The following is a 7,596-nucleotide window of genomic DNA, read 5'->3' as shown; positions in this document are numbered from 1 at the left end:
GGAGGGAGAAGAGGGAGAGGAGGAGGAGGAGGGAGAAGAGGGAGAGGAGGAGGGGGGAAGGAGGAAGAGGAGGAATTAAAAGAGAAGGGGGAGGTAGAAGAGGAGGAGGAGGAGGAGAAAGAGAAGGAGGAGGAGGAGAGGAGGAAGAAAAGGAGGAGGGGAGGAGGAAAAGGAGGAGGAGGAGAGGAGGAAGAGAAAGAGGAGGAGGAGAGGAGGAAGAGAAAGAGGAGGAGGGGAGGAGGAAGAGGAGGAGGAGGGGAAAAGCAGCAGGAGGAAGACAAACCTAGCAGCGCCTTTGCGCCCGGCGCCCCGAGGGCATCCCGACTACTTGCGCCCGGCCAGCCCTCGCCCGGGCTGCGCGCCTCCGGAGCCCGAGGCGGCGAGCGCGAGGCTGGGCAGGTCCTGCGCAAACCGGAGCCACTCCGCCTCCGCGCTGCCTCTGCCGGCGCCGTGATCTCATCCGGATCAAGAGCCGAACACGCCCCGCTTCCTTCGGGTCAGCGCTGCATTGCTGGGGCCGGGAGGGACGTGGCGGGACACGGACCAGACGGGCGAGGGCTTGGGGTGGTGAGTGGGTCGGAATTGCGCAATGCGGGCCGGCGCGACAAGGGCGCTCGGCACGCGCTCAGAGGCAACCTTGGCTCGGTTTGTGGGGCTCCCGCATGCTCATGGATCGCCCCCCCGAACCTGGCCCCCTTCCTTTTAGTCATTTTTAATAAAATCCCAACTTCTAGCAGATCCCTTCCTTCCTTACTCTAAGAAAAACTCTCTGTGCAAGCTCAGAGACTCTTCAGTCCTTTGTAAGGGTCCAATCTGGCTCAGACCCGTACCCACACCCCCAATCTCTGCCTCTATCCACACCTCAAACCCACAGGGGCTGCGTTCACACAGCCAAGCTTCCCTGCAACTATCAACCCCTGGAACAGAAGTCGCGGGAGCTTCATCCCTGGAGGCTTTCAAGAAGAGACTGGACTGCCATAGGTCAGAAATGGTGCAGGGCCTCCCGCTTTGGGGGTGGGGTGGGGTTGGACTAGATGACCTCCAATGTCCCTTCCAACTTTGTTAATCTGTAATCAAAGCATCCTTGGAGATGTCTAATGCTTGGGTGGGCGGGTTGGACTAGATGACCTACAAGATCCCTTCCAACTCTGTTATTCTACAGTATATTCCATGGGACAGAAGTTGCCTTCGGAAGCTGTGGGAGCTGGAGGCTTTCAAGAAGAGACTGGACTGCCATCTGTCAGAAAACGGGTGTAGGGTCTTCTGCTTGGGCAGGGGGTTGGACTAGATGACCTCCAACATCCCTCCCAATGCTGTTATTCTGTATCTGGCGTCCTTCCATTGACAGTCGTTTTTTACAATGACATTCAGACTTCTAGAGAAGGGAAGCAGAGCCCTGGCTGCTACTTCTAAGAAAAACTTCTCTGTGCAAACTCAAGAGACCCTCCTTCTTGGTGGTTCTTTGTAGGGGGGGGTGGTCAGAGATCTGGCTTTACCCACACCCCAACCTTGGTTAATAGACCACAGGGGCAGCGGCGTTCACACCACCGAGCATCCCTGCAGTATCTCTGAACCAAAGGATGCAGGTCAGATCTGTTATTAACTGCTGAAACAGAGATTTGTTTGAACCCGATTAAGGCCCTTGGATTTTCTCGGTTCCTCTTTAGATGGAGATTGCTATGGAAACCCCCTGATTTTCACTGGACACACAAACAGGGGAAAACAGAGACAAGGGAGGGGAGGGGAAGGGAAGGGAAGGGAGGGAGGGGGCCGGGCCTTGGTGGAAAAGAGGAAAATCTACATCCTCTTTTCTTGACGGAGAGCCCACTTGGGAAGCGGCCCAGCTAGCGAAGCATTGAAAGCTACTCAACCAGACATTATTTCCAGTTCTTCAAACCTTGTTCCGCGAGAACTTTTTTTTTGTTTGTTTTAGCGCACGTTGAGTAGCCGCCCAAGGCCCAATTCGACCAACAGAAAAGCAACGGTGGGGGGGAGGGGGGGTCATCAGACCCAACGAAAACAATTCAGGAGCAATCGGAATTGGAAATACGCTCCAGTTCACCCTGATCCCAGGGTCTTAATCTGGCCAGCCTTCAGGCCAGGCTAATGGAGGGGAAAAAAATCATTCTGACCCCACTGAGTTTCTATCCCTAAAATCTGGGGGGTTTTGTTTTTATTTTTAACTGAACAGCTTCCAGGGTCTGAAAAACTTTCGAAAACTCCAGATCCTGAAAACCAACCATAATTCCTGCATATGCACCAAAGACAAATTCCTTGTGTGTCCAATCACATTTGGCCAATAAAGAATAATTTCTTTCTTTCTTTTCTCTTTCTTTCTTTCTTTCTTTTTCTTTCTTTCTTTTCTCTTTCTTTTCGTTCTTTCTTTCTATCTGTAGTATCATCTATTTCTCTTATTAATCTATCTACAATTTATATCTATCAATCATTCTTGTCTATCTGTCTCTCTATCCATCCACCCATCCACCTATCTATCTCTATATAACTATCATCTACCTATCCATCCATCCTCTTATCAATCTTATCTATATGTGTAATCTATCCATCCATCCATTTATCATGTTTATCATCATCCATGTATAATCTGTCTGTCTGTCTGTCTGTCTGTCTGTCTGTCTGTCTATCTATCTATCTATCTATCTATCTATCTATCATCTATCTATCTATCTATCTATCTATCTATCTATCTATCTATCTATCTATCTATCTTTTCCTTTCCTTCTTTCCTTTCCTTTCCTTTCCTTTCCTTTCCTGATGGATTATCTGGACGTTTGCAGGATGCGTTTTTGTTTTTGTTTTTAAAGGCAGGATATGTCACTTCACCCTAAATATTGTCCTTGTTTTGGCTGCTGCCACAAACTGCTGGCTCATGTTTTAAGAGATCATCCACTTAGGATTCCCAAGGTCCCTCTCACAGTCACTGTTTTTGAGCCAGGTTTCGGCCTAATCTGTGCGTGTACCTTTGGCTTTTTTTTCCTGCCCAGGTGTAAAATTTTGCTTTTCTCCACTTTTAACATTTCGTTTTGTTGAATAGGGCCCATGGTTCAAGTCTGCCAAGGTCTTTTTGGAACCTGAGCTTGGTCTCAGGATTGGCTATTCCCGTCAGCTTGGTGTCATCTGCAAATTTCCCTTCCGGTCCCTCATTAAGTAATTTATGAGGATATTGGAAGGGAGCATTTCTTGCCCTAATCCTATATTTCTCAGCGCTTGGCTGGAGGATTCTGGGAGTTGAAGTCCACACATCTTAAAAGCTGTTGGGGATGAGAAACACTGGCTTAATGGACATGTCCACATCGTTTTTTCTGGGCAGTCACAGAAAAATAATTTGCTATCATTTTTCTTGGCCAAAAGGAGACACACACACACCCCGCCCAATTCTCTGGCCCAGATCTCAGCCCGTCTCTGCTGATTTTGTGGCATCTTGTAAAAATAACAAAAACATTCTGCATGTATTACAGAGAAGCAATGGGGATCAAAGTTAACTTTACTTTTTACGACAATAGATTAAACATGACCGTTTGTTCCACTGGGGCAGAGAGCAGAGATCAGGAAAGCAAACAAGTGATAAACCATAAAACGATAGATGTAAAGTTTTCCTTTAAGTCCAAGTCGACTTCTGGTGATTTCTTGGACATGTCTATATAATTTTATTGGTGGTAATACAAAAGAAGGCTTATAGCTACCACCTCCTGGCCATCGTTTATTTTGGTCTTTGAACAACAAAACAAAACTTTTGAGAGTGGGGGAAAAAAAGCAACTCAAAGCCAAGAGAGGATAATTATAAGTTATTAAGATGGTTCCTAAAATATAAAAATTCAAGCTTGTGTGAATTGATTGCACTGTCTGGAAACCGTGAGAATATATCTTGCGATCTTTGGGAAGAAAAATATTTCATTTCTCAAAGGTCTTTTTCCATGCACAATCTGGGCTTTCCTGGAGTTTTACTTTTGCTTCTACACCTTGTTTTCTTCACAGCGCTAAAATGCAAGGAAAGGGAAGGAAGACAGAACAGCTGCCTTATATTCTCCAGTTTGGTAGCCCTAGAAAGTTTTTAAAGTTTTTTTTTTTTATACAGGGGACACACAACCCAACTAGAAAACACACAAAAGCCATCTGTTGTATAGGTGTCTGTATTTCTTTTCTTGTTTGCTTCGAATACTTCCATGGCCAAAGAGAACTGTGTCAAATAATCAGCTCGTAAATGTAATTCTTGATCAAGGAACCACTGTAAATGTGCAAGAATAAATACAGGACTTCTGGGTGAAACCCGTTCCACTGACTCATTGTTCTGTCAGGAAATTTCTCCTTAGTTCTAAAGTTGCTTCTGTCCTTGGTTAGTTTCCATCCGTTTCTTGTCTTGCTTTCTGGTGCTTTGAGAAATAGGCTGCCCCCCTCTTCTTTGTGGCAGCCCCTCAAATATTGGAAGACTGCTATCACGTCCCGTCCCCCCCGGTCCTTCTCTACCATATTAATTCCCTCCATTGTTCATTGTATGGTTTAAACTTGTCCCCTCATCATCTGTTGCTGAATATCGCTGTAGAAAGGAGTGGAGGGGGGAGGGGGTGGGAGTGATTTTACAGGAATTGGGCCTGGCTAGTCTAGGGAAGAGAAGGACCAGGGGAGACAGGATAGCGGTCTTCCAATAAGGGAGAGGGAGAGAAAGAAAAGGAAAGAAAAAGAAAAAGCAAAAGAGAAAGGAAGGAAGGAAAGAAAAAAGTGGGAGAGAAAAAGGGAGAGAAAGAGAGGGAGATAGGGCAAGAGAGAGTGACTGGAGGCTAAAACATAGGAAGAACTGTTACAGGCCTGGCTAGTCTAGGGAAGAGAAGGACCAGGGGAGACAGGAGAGCATCTTCCAATATTTGAGGGGCTGCCACAGAGAGGAGGAAGGGGGTCAAGCTATTTTCCAAGGCACACAAAGGCCACACAAGGAACAATGGATGGAAACTGAACAAGGAGAGATTCAACCTGGAAACAAGGAGAAATTTTCTGACAGTGAGAACAATCAACCCATGGAACAGAAGTTGCCCTTGGATGTTGTGGGAGCTTCATCACTTGAGACTTTCAAGAAGAGACTGGACTGCCATTTGTCAGAAATGGTGTAGGGTCTCCCATTTGGGCGGAGGGGATTGGACTAGATGACCTACAAGGTCCCTTCCAACAGATGATCAATCTGTTATTAGTTAAAAGGAATGAGAGAAAAAAGGAGTTGGGATCAAGAGACAAGAGGGCTCACCGAAGAACGGTGTCCTTTAAGTCTCGCTCAATTCTTCTCTTCTCAGATTTGGTCTCTGAAAGGATCCAGTTTGGCACACACACACACACACACACACACACACACACACACACAAACGTTTAGCCTCCTCTTGAATTCTGACCATCATTTTGGTCTGGCGATCCAACAGTGGGATTTTACGAGATTTAACGTTTCATGTCTCTCCTCTCCACTTGGTCACTAGCTGAGTCATAATCTCACTGCAAAGTTTGAAAAATTGAAAACAAAAAAAAGGATTAATGGACAAAAGCTGAGGGCAGGGAAAGGGGCAGCCCAGATTCAAAGGAAATAATTTGGCAGCGACATTTCCACAGAAGCTCAAAACGCCGGAAAGTACATTTTCTAGCCCGAGGCTACAAGTCAAGCCACTCAATTCATCCGTTGACGGAGCTCCATGGGAGAGGCAGAGCTCAGTTTTCCCTGTTGCAAATAAATTATTCTTAATATTATTAAAGAGAGCGAGGTTTATTTGCCTTTGATCGAAGGACTATCACGCCATGGATTTTGAAGCAGGAGTGCTGAAAAGACATTATTGAACAATGGTGTTGGAGAAGACTCAAAAGAACACCGTGGACAACCAAGAAAATAATCCAATGGATCGTCAAAGAAGTCTTCTCACTTGAAACACAAATGTCCAGCCTCAAAAGATCCCACTTTGGAACTATGATGGTGAAGATATAATAGCTCTCTGAAGATGTCTATAATGCTGGAAAGAGGTGGAAAGAGAACTAGGATAGCAACTTCCACTACTTGAGAAGGGGCTGCCCCGAAAAAGAGAGTCAAGCTATTCCCCAAAGCACCTGAAAAGCAGGACAAGAAGCAATGGGTGGAAACTAATCAAGGAGAGAAGAAGCAACCTAGAACTCAGGAGGAATTTCCGGATAGTTAGAAAAATTAACCAATGGAACAGAAGTTGCCTTCAGAAGTTGTGGCCGCTCCATCACTGCAGGCTTTTAAGAAAGGACTGGACAGCCACTTGTCTGAAATGAGATAAGTCTCCTGCTTGAGCAGGGGGCTGGACTAGAAGACCTCCAAGGTCCCATCCGTTATTCTGTTATGCAGCCGAGGATGGTTTGATTTGGATTTGATGACCTCAAAGGGTTCTTCTAATCCCTAGGCTTGAATCCCTGGCTGTATTTGAGCAGAGATTCTGGCGCCAGGCTGAAATCCACAACCCTGGGGCGTTTTCCTCTTTTGTTTTGATCTTCCAAATATTACACACGTTGCAGACTTTCCGATCCGGCATCTGGAAATTGTTGGCTCCTTTTATTCAAGGCAGCCTGTCTTTACACATCTGGCAGCGGAAACATTTTAAGTTTATTATGTTTCAAAGGAGAGGAAGGGAGGATACAGGGCAGTGATAGCTTGGGAAGTGCTGCCATCTACTGCAGAGAGGCGACTTCTCCATTGTGGGAACGGCTCCCACCAGAGATTCGCTATGCAACTCCCCATCCCGATGACCTTCCTTGAAAACTCCATACTGGCTGGGGAATTCTGGGAGTTGAAGTCCCCAGGACGTTAAAAATGGCTGTTGGGAAGCATTGTTGGGGAAGGCATTACACAGGTAGTCCTTGACTTACAACAGTTCATTTAGTGACCGAAGTTACAACGGAACCGAGGACCGTTTTTCAGAGTTACCACCTTTCCAGCCTCTCTGGGATCCAAATTCAGACGTTTCGACAACTGACTCGTATTTATGACCGTTGGCGTGCCCCGAGGTCATGGGATTCCCCTTTTGCGAGCATCTCACACGCAAACAAGATGGGGAAGGCCAGAGTCACTTCACGACCGTGTGTGACTGGCTTAATGACGGCGGTGATTCCCTTAACCAACGGTGGCAAGGAAGGTCGTACAATGGGACGAAACTCACTTTAACACAGGATTATTCCCTTTTTTAAGCACAGAAAATTTGGACGCGCTTGTGGCTTTAAGTCAAGATCTGCCTGTAAGTGCAGTTTATTCTTGTGGGTGGGAAAGGAGATCCAGGCCGTGGGTCATTTTCCAGGGAGGAAGTTGCAAAACGCCAGCCGCCACCCCCATGTCTTCCTGAGAACCCAAAGAGATTCTCACGATCCTACCAGAGCTTGTGTTGAAGACATGCTGCAAAAGTGTTGCATTTACAAACATATGGAAGTTTATTTAAGAAAATAAAAATGAAAATGAAAACATCACAACCGCAAACATTGGTTACATTAAATTTCCATCCTCCTGACACCTCCAAAAACAATTTTAACTGGGCATGCTCATGACAACTTTGCTTTAAAAAAACAAACAAAAAATGAGTTTTTAATTAAACCACCACATTT

Source organism: Notechis scutatus, chromosome 13 (genome assembly GCF_049901735.1).
Source record: "Notechis scutatus isolate UNSWTSFEM ecotype Mainland chromosome 13, rNotScu1.2, whole genome shotgun sequence".
Taxonomy (NCBI): Eukaryota; Metazoa; Chordata; class Lepidosauria; order Squamata; family Elapidae; genus Notechis; species Notechis scutatus.
The sequence above is the reverse complement of the archived record's forward strand: the minus strand, read 5'-3'. Positions refer to the sequence as shown.